The sequence below is a fragment of the Gymnoscopelus microlampas genome (genome assembly GCF_963454915.1).
Source record: "Gymnoscopelus microlampas genome assembly, chromosome: 11".
Classification (NCBI taxonomy): domain Eukaryota; kingdom Metazoa; phylum Chordata; class Actinopteri; order Myctophiformes; family Myctophidae; genus Gymnoscopelus; species Gymnoscopelus microlampas.
The window spans coordinates 18,276,498-18,292,818 of NC_139948.1; the positions used below are offsets into that span (position 1 = coordinate 18,276,498).

General features: G+C 40.6%; 1 long non-coding RNA gene across 2 annotated transcripts; it reads left to right on the forward strand.

Moving 5' to 3' along the window:
• The first annotated feature begins 11,158 nt into the window (after nucleotides 1-11,158).
• On the forward strand, nucleotides 11,159-14,628 carry LOC311055605. 2 transcript variants are annotated; one of them, XR_014601801.1, is made up of 4 exons: nucleotides 11,159-11,280; nucleotides 12,469-12,645; nucleotides 13,069-14,288; nucleotides 14,386-14,628. It is a non-coding gene; the product is annotated as an uncharacterized lncRNA (long non-coding RNA). The 2 variants fall into 2 exon arrangements; XR_014601802.1 differs by having other exon boundaries at nucleotides 11,165-11,391.
• The last annotated feature ends 1,693 nt before the right edge of the window (nucleotides 14,629-16,321 follow it).

Here is a 16,321-nt window from a genome sequence, read left to right on the forward strand (position 1 = left end):
CGTCGGCACTGGTGTAGCTTACCAAAGGCCCCTGCCAGTGCGCCGATGGCTGCTCCCGTCTTACCAAAGGCCCCTGCCAGTGCGGCGATGGCTGCTCCCGTCTTACCAAAGGCCCCTGCCAGTGCGCCGATGGCTGCTCCCGCCTTACCAAAGGCGTGGTAAGGTGGGGGTCATTTGGCGGAGAGGTTGAACATGCAGGTAACGGTAGCGGTGATGTTTGGGAGCACAGGTGGGGGTGACGGACGGGTTCACATGGGGTTGACGGGAGGCACAGAGGTCACAGTGAGATGTAGACAAATGAAGAATGAGTATGGAACAGTCAAATTCACGTCGAATGCTTCATGCTCTCAAACAACTTTATATTGTTGCACAGATGTGGATGTTGAGTCACGATAGCGTTTCCTGTAATCATGTACCGGTGGAGGGATACGCTGTCAAGAAGAAGGCCTACGTTTGCACTGAGTCACTCGCCTCGATCCTGCACACAACACACACACACACACACACACACGCACACACAGAGATGTAGACAATACGTTAGTTTGTGTGGAAGCCAATACAATGAATAAAATTAAAAACATGTCACATTTCATATCCATTATTTGCACATCCCCAATTTATTTTTTGGGCGGCCACTGTTTGTGAAAATGATTTTCCAGCAGGAAATGATGAATGCGAAACATATTGTTTTACTATTGAGGCATAACTGCACCGATCTGTGTAAAACTTTGTATGCACACTCTCTAGATGCCAAGGAAAAACCTTTTTTTGATATTAAGCCTTCAGATTTTATCCAAATTTCACGCAAATCGGTACACATAATCTCTATAGTCATGTGATCAAGACGGATTTGTTTGATTTGAACTTTATTAAATCCACTCACCTCATCCCACCTTGAAACTGTGCTGACGGCACTGGTGTAGCTGTCATCAACACTGGTCTGCAGCTGTAGCGGGTTTGCAGCTGTACATGTGTGACGGCACTGGTGTAGCTGTCGTCGGCACTGGTGTAGCTGTCATCGGCACTGGTCTGCAGCTGTAGCGGGTTTGCAGCTGTACATGTGTGACGGCACTGGTGTAGCTTTCATCGGCACTGGTGTAGCTGTCATCAACACTGGTCTGCAGCTGTAGCGGGTTTGCAGCTGTACATGTGTGACGGCACTGGTGTAGCTGTCATCGGCACTGGTGTAGCTGTCGTCGGCACTGGTGTAGTCGGCACTGGTGTAGCTGTCGTCGGCACTGGTGTAGCTTACCAAAGGCCCCTGCCAGTGCGCCGATGGCTGCTCCCGCCTTACCAAAGGCCCCTGCCAGTGCGCCGATGGCTGCTCCCGTCTTACCAAAGGTCCCTGTCAAGATTACAATTTTAATCAAGAATTGCACAGATATGAAAATGATTTTCCAGCAGGAAATGATGAATGCGAAACATATTGTTTTACTATTGAGGCATAACTGCACCGATCTGTGTAAAACTTTGTATGCACACTCTCTAGATGCCAAGGAAAAACCTTCAGATTTTATCCAAATTTCACACAAATCGGTACACATAATCTCTATAGTCATGTGATCAAGACGGATTTGTTTGATTTGAACTTTATTAAATCCATTCAAACTCATCCCACCTTGCACTGTGCTGACGGCACTTGTGTAGCTGTCGTCCACAGGCACTGTGCTGACAGCACTCGTGTAGCTGTCGTCAACAGCACTGGTCTGCAGCGGGTCAGCTGTACATGTGTGTGGGCTCTGAAAGAAGAGACATACAGTATCTCAAGAGATATCACAATTTCACCACCCTCCCAGGAGCAGGGGGGGGGGTCAAAGTACTCCTACAGATTTTGTCTTTCATAGCGGTACACATGATCTCTATAGTCATGTGATCAAGACGGATCTGTTTGATTTGATTTTATTAAGGGTTTGAGGCCTATCAGGCTCGAAGCCTTATTGCATCTCTTGGCTTTCACTATTATTATTCTTCCGCCGTTTTTGGCAGTTCTGGCCTAACCGTGTGGGCACTTTTTACGAAACTCAGCAATATGGTATTCTCTCTCTCTCTCTGCTTGCCTCTGCCTTTTCCCTCAAACCCGCTTATTGCTGCTTGCAATAATAAAATTATTGAATTCACTCACCAACTGCCTGTGGCGGTAAACTGCCCCAGCAACAGCAAATCCTGCCGTCAGCACGACACACGCCACCAGTGCTCCTATGCCTGCTCCACTCTTACCAAAGGCAGCTGTCAAGATTGCAATTTTAATCAAGAATTGCACAGATATGAAAAATAATTTAGATATACAAATACATTATTGACATATTTAATAATTGTATACATGTAAGAATAGCAGAAATAGCTGATCTTCTGTTAACTCTGTTAACTTGCTATTTTTACTTTTTTAATATTTCAAAATGTTTTTTTTTCAATATGGAAACGATTATAACTATGTAATTATGCAGAAAGACATGCCTACCTCCGACGAGTGACCCCGATGTGATTGAGGCGACATATATTGAGGCAATCAGATAGGTGTGATTGAGAACTTGTGGAGTCGCCTCATTATAATTGTGTGAACTTTATATGTCCTGTAAGATAGACATCTACAGACATTACAGTTTTACAAAAACATTGTATTTTTTATCATGCTAACATTGAAGATGCTTCTTCCACTCTAGCTTTGATCGTGGTAGCTATGTACCGGCAGCCAAATGAACGAAATAAAACAACAGTAAACTAAGATAGGGATGTCCGATTTTATCGGCCTCCCGATATTAGCATAAAAATTGATATCGGGAAAATATCGGTATCGGTTTTTGAAAAACTTGCTATTTGCTTTATAAATAAGTTACAGGAGTTCTTACTGTATATGGTGTGTGTGATATGAAATTTGAGCTTACCCTAATCACAATAATCCCCGCATATATCGGTATCGGTTGATATCGGTATCGGTAATTAAGAGTTGGACAATATCGGTATATCGGTTATCGGTAAAAAAGCCAATATCGGACAACCCTAAACTAAGATCTTGTGTCTGACCATTCCTCAACATGTCTAGCGAAGCTGGAAATCTTACAAGGAGGTACAACAGCTGTGTACAGTGCAATTTATCTTTTAATAATAATTTTTAAAAAAAATTGACATCATTAAGAGTATTAATGAGTAAGAGAAGAATTGGCTTATTTACCACAGCTTCAGCTCTAGAGTTGGGGTTGGGTTCAACAACAACTTCAGCCAGCTGCTCCTCATTCCTGATAAACATGGACAAAATTAACCATGTTAGGACATAAACAGATTAGATTAGCGAGAGAAAGTCATTACAATTTGAGAGGAGTCTGTATGATTGATCAGCCATTAGTGAGGACTAATGAATATCACTGTATTTTTGTTAAAGGAGTTTAATCCCTCGAACCCGCTTATTGCTGCTTGCAATAATAAAATTATTGAATTCACTCACCAACTGCCTGTGGCGGTAAACTGCCCCAGCAACAGCAAATCCTGCCGTCAGCACGACACACGCCACCAGTGCTCCTATGCCTGCTCCACTCTTACCAAAGGCAGCTGTCAAGATTGCAATTTTAATCAAGAATTGCACAGATATGAAAAATAATTTAGATATACAAATACATTATTGACATATTTAATAATTGTATACATGTAAGAATAGCAGAAATAGCTGATCTTCTGTTAACTCTGTTAACTTGCTATTTTTACTTTTTTAATATTTCAAAATGTTTTTTTTTCAATATGGAAACGATTATAACTATGTAATTATGCAGAAAGACATGCCTACCTCCGACGAGTGACCCCGATGTGATTGAGGCGACATATATTGAGGCAATCAGATAGGTGTGATTGAGAACTTGTGGAGTCGCCTCATTATAATTGTGTGAACTTTATATGTCCTGTAAGATAGACATCTACAGACATTACAGTTTTACAAAAACATTGTATTTTTTATCATGCTAACATTGAAGATGCTTCTTCCACTCTAGCTTTGATCGTGGTAGCTATGTACCGGCAGCCAAATGAACGAAATAAAACAACAGTAAACTAAGATAGGGATGTCCGATTTTATCGGCCTCCCGATATTAGCATAAAAATTGATATCGGGAAAATATCGGTATCGGTTTTTGAAAAACTTGCTATTTGCTTTATAAATAAGTTACAGGAGTTCTTACTGTATATGGTGTGTGTGATATGAAATTTGAGCTTACCCTAATCACAATAATCCCCGCATATATCGGTATCGGTTGATATCGGTATCGGTAATTAAGAGTTGGACAATATCGGTATATCGGTTATCGGTAAAAAAGCCAATATCGGACAACCCTAAACTAAGATCTTGTGTCTGACCATTCCTCAACATGTCTAGCGAAGCTGGAAATCTTACAAGGAGGTACAACAGCTGTGTACAGTGCAATTTATCTTTTAATAATAATTTAAAAAAAAAATTGACATCATTAAGAGTATTAATGAGTAAGAGAAGAATTGGCTTATTTACCACAGCTTCAGCTCTAGAGTTGGGGTTGGGTTCAACAACAACTTCAGCCAGCTGCTCCTCATTCCTGATAAACATGGACAAAATTAACCATGTTAGGACATAAACAGATTAGATTAGCGAGAGAAAGTCATTACAATTTGAGAGGAGTCTGTATGATTGATCAGCCATTAGTGAGGACTAATGAATATCACTGTATTTTTGTTAAAGGAGTTTAATCCCTCGAACCCGCTTATTGCTGCTTGCAATAATAAAATTATTGAATTCACTCACCAACTGCCTGTGGCGGTAAACTGCCCCAGCAACAGCAAATCCTGCCGTCAGCACGACACACGCCACCAGTGCTCCTATGCCTGCTCCACTCTTACCAAAGGCAGCTGTCAAGATTGCAATTTTAATCAAGAATTGCACAGATATGAAAAATAATTTAGATATACAAATACATTATTGACATATTTAATAATTGTATACATGTAAGAATAGCAGAAATAGCTGATCTTCTGTTAACTTGCTATTTTAACTTTTTTAATATTTCAAAATGTTTTTTTTTTTCAATATGGAAACGATAACTATGTAATTATGCAGAAAGACATGCCTACCTCCGACGAGTGACCCCGATGTGATTGAGGCTACATATATTGAGGCAATCAGATATGTGTGATTGAGGAGTTTCGCTCCCAATGACGGCATCTGAGGATGAGAACAGACATTTAACACGTTGTGAGCTTGTAGGTATAAAATAGGGCTAAAGTGGTAAATGTATGTTGTAACTGCTGCTAATGTATTATTTTTGTAATTATTTTGTGTTCTCAAAGTTTTTCTTTTATTTTGACAAACTGTCCGGATGCTGTGTTGTGACAGCTTCCGGCGGCTCCCCATATATGGGCTTCCTGGTTAGGAAGCGCATTCACTGCTCAGAGTGTCTGTGACACTCACCGTGTGAGCATAGGAATGTTTGTAGACAGCATGGTCGCTGCTGAACCAAGGTTTGTTTTATTTCTGTTTTATGTCACACGTTTATGTTTGTCATGTTTTATTATGAGTTTAATTGATTGTTTGTTTTGTTTCAGTTGTTTTCAGTTGTTTGTTTTGGGCTACCTGAAGGCTCATTCTCCATTTGATATTATGCAGTCAATGAGGTAATTTAATTTCTTAAGTGAATTTTATCTTTCCTAATGTTTTATGTCTGTTGAGTTATGCTCTCATTTGTAATAATAATTTGTTTTGTTAAGGGCAAACTTAATGATGACTGTTTCTTTGTATGATTTGATTATTGACACTGATTGCTTGAACGATGCCATCTGTGATGGGCGTGTATTATTGAGCTGATTTGGGTGTGGTGCGTGTTCAATAAAAAACCTCACTGCTAGGTGAGGGCAGCTAGAACCTAGAAGCTGTGTATGATGAAGCTCCGTGTCTCCTGTCTCCATATTTTATTCTTTATTTATTTCCCCCGTGAAGTTCGGTGTTATTATGTGTTGTATGGTTCTCATGCAGAGCCGCTGAAGTTTGACCTCTGCTAACAATGTCCGTTACATGTTTGTTATCCTTATCGTTGTTTATTTTTTGTATGTTTACACAGTTTGATGTTGGGGCATTTAAGCCAGAAAGGTGCTTGAATAAACCATCAGTAGCAAACCCACTGCTTTGTTCTTGACTTGAAGGGAGTGACAGTCAAACTCATCGCATAGCACCGACCCACGGCAGTCCAAGCCCTTCCGTGGGGTTCTACAGGACAGCAGCCCAGCCGACCGGGACTAAGCGGGCCGTTTCCTCGCCCTTATTTGCCGTTCGCGGAGCTGCTCGGTGGCCATAAAGACTTCAGGTGCCCATAAAAACTCACGCTCTTTTGCTGTTAAACCCCTGACAGCAACAGGTTAGTGCACAAAGACTTTGCTAAAGGTGCATAAAGACATTAAAAGACATTGAAAGGACAATTGGAAAGAAGAGGAAAAGGCGTATTCGTATTCTTATGCAAATGCATTTAATGAATGAAGGACATTGTGATCTTTTTTTGTTGATACCGTTTTTGATTATTTTGAGTGTTGCATACACACTGTGTTTTATTAAATGCAACATACTGTTTCAAGAAGACTGTTGACTGGGTTTAAGAGGTTTTAAAGTGTTGGCTATTGAAAAAATGTCTGAGCAAGGTGGAAAACCAAAGGCAGCTAAAACGCCTGAACCACAATCAGAGCCTGTACAGACAGAGCCTTCACAGGTTGAAGAGCCACCCCAAGTACCAGTAGAAAGCAAAGTGTTTAAGGATACTGGAACAGTCATTGATAAAGAGGCTTTGCAACCTCGAAGAGGAGAGAGGGTACGCACACTAACTGAAAAGGGAATAAGCATGCAAAGCAAAAAATTGCAAGGACTTTCATATCATTTTGATTGTGTTTATCAGCATTGGAAGCTGCAGGCTAAAAGAACCAGAAAGGGTGTAATTAACAAAGCTCCACACAGTAATTTGGAAGGATACATTGTTGCAGTGCAAAGAGATTTGGATGAGTTGAATGCAATTTATGATGAATATAGGAAAATCCAGATGCCAACCAGTAACCTGCGTCGCAGGCTGGATAAAAGTATAGAAGTAACGAAAAATGTGGTTTACAATGCTCAATCACATATTCAAGGAAATGAGGAAGAGCTTAAATGGCCTGAAGCAAGCTCAGTGTTTGATACATTCACGAGCTCCAGTGCATCAACTCGTACAGATCACACACAATATACTAGTGGTTCCAAAAAGAAAGTACCTTCAGTTAGAGGGAAAGAGGCAGTAACTGAGTTTACAGCCACCAAAGAATTCTTAAAAATCATGGCGGAGCAGGAGCACCAGCAGCTAAGGTTAAAACGCATGGAAGAAGAAGATGTTACCAGGAAACAGGCTGTGGAGGACATTAGGAAGGAATTGGAGCGATTAGAGGTGCTCAAGCAACAAAATGCCTCGCAGGCACACCTGCCAATTCATGGAAAAAGACATTCTACACCAAGCAATTTAAAACACCACCCATCTTCCTTAAGGTCTGACACTCAAAATTCACCTGAAGGTAATGCTCTAATCAAATGTTTGGCAGAAGCCATCACATCTAACAGGTTACCAATTCCCGAACCAACAATATTTTCTGGAGATCCACTCAAATTTCACATTTGGAAATCCTCATTCCACACACTGATTGACAGGAAAAACATTTCCACAGTGGAAAAAATATTCTTCTTACAGAAATATATTGGAGGCACAGCAAAAGAGGCCATTGATGGTTATTTTCTCATGGACACAGAGGAGTCTTATCACGCAGCATGGAACCTATTGGACGAAAGATATGGGGATCCATTCATCATCGCAAAGGCATATCGTGACAAATTACATACTTGGCCAAAAATTAACCAAAAGGAGGGTACAGAGCTACGGAAGTTTGTGGACTTCCTACGGAGCTGCGAATCTGCAATTGCCCACAATATTCATTTACAAATCCTCAGTGACGCCATGGAAAATCAAATTCTTGCCACAAAACTAGTAAACTACCAGACTGGCTAACTACAAGATGGAACCGTTCAGCAACAACTTACCAGTTACAACATGGAGAATTTCCAAACTTCTCATACTTCGTAACATTTCTCAATCTGGAAGCCATTGTCTCATGCAATCCAATCACATCATATACCGCACTACGACAACGGGAATCCGATACGCGCAGTAAATACAGGAATCCAACTACTGTATCCTATAAAAATCCAACCACAAGTGCAAAAATATTTACCACAACAACCAGCGAAAGGCATCCCAACACATGCCACCTTTGCAATAGACCTGGACACGGACTACACAACTGTCGCAATTTCATGTCTAAACCACTTACAGACAGAGTACAGTACATCAGGAGTGAGAGACTGTGTTTTGGCTGCTTAACACCTGGTCACCAGTCAAAGGGCTGCAACAATAGACTCATATGTGACACTTGCCATAAACGCCATCCTACATGCACCCACGACGACCGCTCTACTCTAGAATCCAAAAACGAACAATACAATGAAGCAAGTTTCAATAAAGAGAAAAGGTTGGAGGGAATGTCTCGCAGTGTTGTGAAAGAAGGAAACAACACACAAACATCCTCAATAGTACCTGTTTATGTATCAACACCCAACGACACTAAGGAAGTGCTTGTATACGCTATGCTTGATTCACAAAGTGATTGTTCATTTATCCTTGACATGTTGGATGCACCTGCAGAACCCGTCAAGCTAAAGTTGTCCACAATGTCGTCTAAAGGGACAACTATACCGTGCAAAAGACTTAAGGGCCTACAGATAAGAGGACTTTTCTCTACCAAGAAAATTACAGTACCAACAACTTACACACGGGAATTCATCCCTGCAAATCGGTCCCATATTCCAACTCCACAAACAGTCAAGGCATAGCCTCACTTACAGCATCTTTCAAACCAGATTGCACCTTACCTAGATTGTGAGATCGCTCTTTTGATCGGGTATAATTGCCCACAAGCACTCATGCCTAGGGAGGTTGTATGTGGCGAAGAAAATCGTCCTTTTGCACAAAGAACCGATCCAGGCTGGAGCGTCATAAGTTACGGTGAACCCTGTGAGCATTATGGTGATGCTATAGGAGTAAGTCATCGCATCTGCGTTAGACAAGTGACACCCAAACTAAAACCATCAGTTCTGCTCAAGGGTGAGGTTCACTATGTGTTCAAGAATCAAATCAAAGAAATTATTTCTCCAGATGATGTAATCAAAGTGCTTGAGTCTGATTTCAATGAAAGAGTTGGAGAAGATGTAAAGGTCTCACAAGAAGATCTTCACTTCTTGACAAAATTGAAGGTTGGAATCAAACATAATAAATAATTACTGTAATTAGTGGTACCGTATAATGGTCTAATGCATACATTACACAATGCAATATTTATTACACGGCAACAACAAACTTCAACGTCAAAAGTTAAACAGAAAAATACTTACATTTGTACGTGTTTTCTTTTACGGGCGGCTCCGTCGTGTTTGCACTGTCCATCTTGTTGTTGTTTGCACCGGCGTCCTGACTTCTGCCTCTGCCTCAGCTGACAAGTGCATGCGTGCAGTGCGCGTGCATGTGCGCGTGCAAGGAGGAGGCAGCGCAATGCATTGTGGGGTGGAAGCGCTTCTGTAGTGACCATCGCATGTTCCCTACGTTCCCCGATGCATCGTGGGATACTTGAGTCCACTATATTAGGGTACAATAATGCTGATTGATTGATTGATTGATTGATGTACTTTATTTAGTAAGACATGAGAACAGTACATGACAGTACATAACAGTACATGGAAGTACAAATTCGCAATACAAGGTCTACTAAACTGGATAGCTCATTAAGCACTTAGCTTGTTTAAGATGAGATCCCCATGTACACAAATCATGATGACATATAAGAGACAGACAGATATACACACTTCTATACAAAATGTCATACAATCAGTTTACAGGTTACTGGTACGAAGGGTGAAAAATATGTACAAAAGAAGAGAGAGGGGGGGGGGGGTAGGTTAGGTTAGGACATGGGGTAGGTTAGGACTTGGACAGGGGCCATTTTTGAATTGCAGCCTCCTTGAAGGTGTATCTTTAGGGCATTTTTGAAAGTGAGTAGGGTTTTACACTCCTTTACTCTTTTTGGTAGGGCATTCCACATTTTAGATGAATAGCATGAGAACGAGTTCATTCCCTTTGTTTTGCCAAATCTGGGTTGAACATGGTTTGTGGAGCTGCCTCTGGTGTTATGATCATGGACTTGATTAACATTTTGGAAGTATTTTGACAAATACAGGGGGATCCCAATTATGGAAGCGAATACGTGCCATAATTAAAGTGAAATTGCAAATTGGAAAATGCAATTGAAATAAGAGAAATGCTTTTTACTCTTCAGGAAATTAACGCATTTGGTGAGACAAAAATAAATGTAAAATGCAATAGCATTTGCATTTAATCTACAGGTGTGCTCATTCTATGACTGAATTAAAATGATAAATAAAAGATCATTTGATTTTTAATTTTCCAAAAATGCCCCGCTAAATAGTGGACAATATTAAAAGGAAAATGCAATGTTGAAAATGAAAATGCAATATGAGAAATGCGTTTTAATCTTCAGATAATGAACGCATTTTGTGAGACAAAAATAAATGTAAAATGCAATAGCATTTGAATTTAATCTACAGGTGTGCTCATTCTATGACTGAAATAAAACGATAAATAAAAGATCATTTGATTTTTAATTTTCAAAAAATGGCCTGCTAAATAATGGACAATATTAAAATGAAAAGGTTATTTAGAAAATGTATATTAAATAAGGCTATTGCTTTTTCATCTTAAGCTAATAAATGCATTTTTTGAGACACAAATGAATGTATAATTCAATAGCATTTACATTTCATCTCCAGGTGTGCTCATTCTATGACCGAATGAAAAAGCAAATGCAAATGACATTGCTTTTTCATTTTCGAATCCTACCCTGTGCAGTGGCTGACAGAATTCAAATGCCTCCTTGTCTATTGATGGCGCGGGTAAGTGACGTCATTGTACGAATCCTTCAAGATATTCTCCTCCAACCGTGACATACACACAACCCGGTACGCTAGGTGGCAGTATTCCCCTGCAGGTAGTCTGCTATCTTCAGCTTCACCCTGCCTTCCAGCAGAGCACAGCAGCAGAGCGGCCCAGGGCTCCAGCCTCCAGGCATGAAGTCAAGTCTACTTCGGGAGCTATGAACCAGCGAGGAGACTCGATGAATGTATCAAAAAAGAAATGTTTAATGGTATGCACCGTATGCACGCACAATTTCTAACTACGCCAGCCTAAAACTGGTTGCAATCCGCTTTGGAGCAGCAGCAAGAACAACTGTTTACCTCCGTACCTTAGGCCTAAGGTAAAGAACATTTTAGCTAACGTTAGCTTTTAGCATAGACGCTGCGCTAACGCTACGACACAACAACATTGTTATTAGCATAGTATAGAGTATTTTTTTGCAACAAACTAATATGTTTTGATTGTGATGTATGTGCTATGGTTCACCCTGTCTTGTATTATGTAACGTTATGGAAAGTATATATGATTATTTGGTGCCAGACACCCAGTGGTGGAAAAAACATTTTTTACTCAAGTAAAAATATCAAAACGGCAATGCAGAAATAAGTACAAGTCCGGAATTCAAACTTTACTTGAGTAAAAGTACCAAAGTATTGGCATTAACATGTACTTAATTTCAAAAGTGTTCGAATGGTTTGAAAATAGCAGATCTACAAGCTCACAGTGCATTGTAGATAGGCCATTTTCATATGGCCGAAATGTATATAGGGCTGAAGTGGTTAATGTATGTTATGTAATAATAATCCAAATCTACAAAGTATCTAGTAACTAAAGTTTTCAAATAATTGAATTGGAGTAAAAGTGCAATATTTGCCTCTGATGTGTAGTGGAGTAGAAGTACAAGTATTGGAAATACTCCAGTGAAGTAAAAAATACCTCAAAATTGTAGTAGTACAGTACAGTAAAGTACAGTACTTGAGTAAATGTACTTAGTTACTTAACACCACTGTAGACACCCCCATAAGAGTGGCATATGCCAGAGGTCTTCAACGTTTTTTAGGTCAAGAACCCCTTAGCTGAGGAAGAGATGAAGCAGGGACCCCCACTACATATTGTATAAATGTGTTGCAAATTAAACTTTTTCATAGATTTCATCGATGGTTTCATAGACTTGTTTGACAGCACTATCATCAGTGTTCATGTTTTTTTGTTTACACATGATCTATTCATATTTTGGATTCATGTAATATGCAATATTCCTCTGCTATACCACCACTAACACACGTCAAAAGACCCAATCACTCGTTCCTGTAGGTTCACATTATAACATTCAAAGTATTAGACCCTTCCTCAGCACAGCTCCTTATCCAGGCATCAGTCATATCAAAACCTGACTATTGTAACTCTCTCCTTACAGGCCTGCCGGCATGTGCACTTAACCCTCTCCAAATGATCCAGAATGCAGCAGCACGCTTGGTCTTCAACCAGCCAAAATGTTCACATGTCACCCCCCTTCTCCTCTCCCTCCATTGGCTCCCAGTTACTGCCCGCACAGAGTACAAAACACTGACGTTGGTCTACAAAGCAACCAAAGGTATGGCACCCCCGTATCTTCAAAGCCTGATCCAACCCAACAAGCCCTCCCGCTCTCTCAGATCAGTTAACACAGGGAATCTGTCAGAACCTTCGCTAAAACATCCGGGCCAACGCTCCACACGTCCCAGACTCTTCTCCCTTCTGGCTCCCAAACCATTGAATGAACTCCCCATTGCAATTAGAACTGCAGACTCACTCCGTAATCTGAAGACTCGCCTCTTCAGATTCCACCTCAGCCGGTAGCACTTGCCCTAGCTAGCCTTGATGACCTTGAAAGATTATGCAAAGGCTAAAATGTAACTTGGAAATAAGATCTCAAGCTTTGTGTTATTTTGACAGATATATAAAAATGATGAGGATGTTAATCAATGTCATAGCTTTTTAATGCATTAGCTATATTTTATACTTATTTTCCTAACAGAACTGTGATGCTGGGGAAGGAACATCATCGGAACTGCACAGAACCAGGAAATACACCAGGCAGCTCAGAGGGAACATCTTCGGTAGCCCAGCCTTCAACTTCAGGGTCCGCCCACGCTGTCATACAGAAGAAGGATGCTGGAGAACTCGCAAAGCCCGCACACCTCCAGCGAGCACGCCTCAAGGAACCCTGAGGGTCCCTGAACCCCACTTTGAGAACCACTGCATTACAACGTCATCCAGGCTATACCTGGATTGTTATAGCCTAGTAACAGGCTCTGTGCTAACTTAAGTCCCAGGTTTCCAGTAGGTAGCATCCATTTCCTGCTGCGGTCCATTGTCCCATAGCTTCGTCTGATTGAGTCGACAGCATATTTAAACGGTTAACAATATTGACACCTGTATGTGTGTTAACCGTTCAAATATGCTGCCGAGCCAATCGAATGATGCTATGGAAAAATGCCACGTTCTGATGTGAGATTATATAGTGTAGGAGGAAATGCCATATCTTGTGTAATTCAACACACAATATGGAAGTATATGCCCAATGACATGAAACATTTGCATCATTAGGTGTACATTCCGTACAGATTTAGGTCCCAAAATCTGAGGTTTCCCTTAACCACAATGTCATCTGGAAGAAAGCTTTTACACAACTATATGTGGACAGTCAATACTAATGGTGAAAAAAAAGCATTTGTGTGTTGAAATGATGTCTTTTTAAACAACAAAAACAGTACAATATTTGTCTTTGAAATGTAGTAGAGTTAAAGCCATAAAACCCCCAAAATAGTATATTGAAGTACCTTTTCCAAGATCTGCAGCACAAGTGATAGACCCAAAGGTAATTTTCTTATTACTGTACATTTGACTGTTACGTGTTAAGCACTATAAATTCTTTAAAAAATCTATCATATGGATATCGCTGAGATCTACATTGGAACGGCGTGGCTCCAATGTGGATCTCAGACTTCCAGGTGTGATGGCGTCAACACCATCTGTGTATGACATATGGCTTTTGAACGTTTGAGCACGATAAAAGTTCCCCTTTCTGCCCCCCCTCTTCTCTAAACAAATGACATACTTTTATTCTCAAATGTTTTATTTTCTAGATGATGTTGAAGCGAATTATCTGGCCAATGACAGATAGTGACGATGAGGACAGCAATGTGGAAGAGACTTGCCGGGTCACAGGCTTCTTGCGGACCTACATTGAGACTGGTGAGGAGAATATAAATGCAAACCTAAACTTATGCATGTTTGTGATACACTAATGGTTTTTAAAGTCCACTTCTGAAATATGACCATGTCTCTGTAGGCTCTTCTGATCAGCTTGTAAAGCTCCTGGAGTTTTGGACCTCTTGGAATGTGCTGCCTCAGCAAGGCGACCACCTCTATGTTGAAGTGACAGTCGACCCGAAAAAAAAATTGCCGACGGCCTCAACCTGCTCCACGACACTGACACTGCCGTTGAACACCTGCACTACTTACCAGGAGTTCACCGATGACCTGATGACATCAGTGAAAAGCACAATTTTTTGGTTTGGCACAGTCTGAACAAAAGAAAAACACAACGGGGGGGAGAGAAAAAAAAAAAGGGGTGGGGGGGGGGGGGGGGAAAGTGGGGAGACTCAATGGGGCTTTGTTCTTATTAGAATAGTCTCGGAAAGAACTCGAGTGGGTGGGGGAGGAGAGGTAGAGGAAGGCCGAGGCAGAAGCTCATGTCCACTTGGTTGGACCTCGGATAAGTTCCTTCCTAGGTTTTAGCAAATGTTTGCACTTTACCTGTTTGCACTGACTTAGGTTACAGTTAAGTTGCTACATAAGTAGCTACAATTAAGTTGCACTGCAATTGTTTACAAAAATGTGTTGGCACTGGCCACATTACTTTACCAATAATGCACTTTACATGTGTTAATGTTAATGTGAGTGTATTTGTATAAAACAAATAAAATGTGCGGTCTGAATTTTGATGTCCCTTTTTAAAAATGCACCTGGTCTGTAGTTTATCAAAAACAGCCAATCCACAAGCTCGCAATGTGCACATCGTGACATGTTGTGAGCTTGTAGATCTGCTATTTTTGGCAGAGATTATGTAGAGAAAAGGAGTGTCTAGTATAGACTTCTGGGCACAATGGGAAGTATATAGGGTAAAAACAATACATTGAATATGACAAGGGTTTTAAAGGGATTTTGGTGACATGAAAATGCATTAACCCATTGAGACCTGTTGCTACCTATACGTTGTTATACCTTTCAATCCGGATGCCACCTCTGTGTCTCATTAGTTGTTGCTATAATATAGTAACATTATTTTTAGTAAGAATTTGAACATTTTCAGAAAACTGGTTAGGTTTTAGAAGGCGTTTTTAGAATCGGTCTCAGGTCTAAATGGGTTAAAATATGCTCATTCGGATAGAATGCCAAATAAGTTATTCTGGCAGCCCATGAGGTGGGGTATGAAGTTTGGTATGGTTTTCTTTTGGCCAAATGTCTACATTCATGAAATCACTGGCTGTCAGCATTGAGCAAATTTCATTGTGTAGGGGGTACATCTATGTTACCGTATTACAAAAACACTACTTGAATTTTCTTTGCTCAAATCTTTTCTACCAACTTTTATTATTGAAAGGTAATACATAGGCCAAGTGTATGAAATGAATGAAGTGAGTTGCTTTGTCTAAGTGTTGCAGACGGATCTCCCTTGACATTTGTAAAACAGAGCCAGACTGGCTGTGCAACCAAATGCCTTGGTTTTACATGGGGGTTTCTGCTTATAATTTTTATTCAGCATATAGGTAGTAGTAAAAAACATATGTAGTACTCATGCTTTTTTCCCCTACATATGACGTCTAGTCAATGGTGATGTGACTGGGTGGAGGGACTTATTTTCCTTATTCCTCTCACCCATACTCAGTGGGATCTGCATTTTGGGGGAACATCATACAAATGCATTTTAATTGGGATACGACCGCTTCTATGTCTGCTGTCAGATCCCAAAGCAAACTTAGGCTGCACTTGGCACCTTGAACAGTTTGAGTTTAAGGCATATTCAATGGGGGCTCTTAGCGTTTCAGAATTAATGTCATGGGGCAGTGAAGTGATTGATTGGCTCTAGTAGTGACACAGCTGCATAATGTTGACATTGGTGTCATCAGCAACAACTCCAACACACGTTCCCTCCTCGGTTGCTGCATAGCCAGTACCACGACTATTTCATCTGCCTCCTCATGGGTGATCTTTAGATCCTCTCT